The sequence below is a fragment of the Nothoprocta perdicaria genome, unplaced genomic scaffold (assembly GCF_003342845.1).
Source record: "Nothoprocta perdicaria isolate Ctin4 unplaced genomic scaffold, notPer1 scaffold_121, whole genome shotgun sequence".
Classification (NCBI taxonomy): Eukaryota; Metazoa; Chordata; class Aves; order Tinamiformes; family Tinamidae; genus Nothoprocta; species Nothoprocta perdicaria.
The window spans coordinates 605,694-607,375 of NW_020454328.1; positions in this window are offsets into that span (position 1 = coordinate 605,694).

Below are 1,682 nucleotides of genomic sequence, written 5' to 3' on the forward strand. Positions count from 1 at the left end.
GCGGGACTCGTGTGTGGGCTCCTGCGGTGGGGAGAGTCCAGGGGTGCCCGTGGTGGGGCTGGAGGGCCCCCAGGATGAAGGGGAGGGTCCCCACGGCGGGGACAGTCCGGGGGTCCCCCTGGGTGGGGAGGGGGGCGGCTCCGGGGGCGGTCCCCGCCGTGGGGAGGGGCCGAGGGTCCCGCGGCCACCGCGCCCGCCAGCAGGTGGCGCCGCAGGACCGCGAAGAACCCTACCAGGGCGGGATGTGGGGGCGTGGCCAGGCTGCATATTTGACCTTATATGGACAAAGGGGCGGGGTTATGCAAATATAAGCCCAGGGCGCCTCGCGCAAGGAGAGGCCGTGGGCGGGGCGTTAGGGAGTGTCGCGCCCGGCAGGCCGCGAGGAGGCCGCGGCTCCCGGGCCGTGCCCGCCGCGGCTCCCGGGCCGTGCCCGCCGCAGCGCGGGGGTGACTCATCTGCTGTGGCTGATTCAACGCGGGTGGCTGGAAGTGGCGCGGGCGGCGCTGGGGCCCTCTCGGGGGCAGAGGACGGCTCCTCTCTCACTCCCGCGCCCGGCTGGAGGCTGATCCCTGCTCCGAGGAACCGCGCTGGGAAGGGCGTGGGGCAGGGCTGCATCCTGCCGGGATGTCCCCCCGTCCCGCTTGAACGCGAGCCCGGGCCTGGCTGCACCGGCAGCCGGAGAAGCGCCGGCCCTGCTGCAGCCTGCCCGCAATGCCGGCCGGCTCCCACGCTCCGGTGCTGCAGCCGTTCCCTCGGCGCCGCCTGCGCCCCGCCACGCCCTGGCTCTCTTGGCTGCTCCACGGCTTGTTTTCCAAGAGAAATTAGGAGAGGGAGCTGCTGGCTCAGGGTGCGCGGGGCGCTGGGGTTCGCCCGCCGCTGCCATGGGCAGCTCCAGGGTCCCAGGGAGGCCAGCGCCCCAAAACGTGGCGCGAAGCGGGCACGGCCCTGCCGGGGTCCGTTACTCGCAGGGGCTGCTGAACTGGCAAGAGCTCAAACACGCGCTGGGAGCGGCGCTGGCGACGCTTGCGCAGCTCTGCCCTTGTTTATTTATTGACTTTTGTATTTTTATGTCTTTATTGGCGCTCCCCTCGTGGAAACGACAGTGCTGCGGCCGGCTGAGCCGCCAGGCCGCGCGTTAATGGCGCTCAGCGGCCCGGCCCGGATCCGCAGATGGCGGCGCCGCCGTGACCGCCCCGCGCCCGCCGCGAGGCCTAGGGGCGCCGGGCGCCATGGCAACAGCTCCAGGGCGGGGTCCTCCGCTGTCTGGATTGGTGTGTGCGGCTGCCACTCAAGTGTAGGCTCCTGCGCTTCGTCCCATTGGTCGCCGCCGCTGCCGCTCAGTGGAGGCGCCGTGTTCCATTGGTTGAGCACCTTGTCGATCAAGCCGTGCACAAGCGGCGGGGCTAAACGGCCTCGTTTCGCTCTTGAGGGGGCCTCGCGGGGGAGGGCGGGGGCGGGGGCAGCGGCTCTTCCCCCGCGCTGATTGGCCCTCTGGGCCGCCCATTATGGCAGGGGCGGCGGCGGTGGCGGGATCAACACCTTGCCCGCCGCCGTTCATTGGTCAAGCTCCTGGTTCCGCCTCCCGCTGCGGGCGCCCATTGGCGGGGCGCTCTACGCGAGGCGGGCGGGGTGGTGGCGGTTGTGGCCGGGCGGGGAGCGCGGCGCCGCCGGCGGCTGCGGGG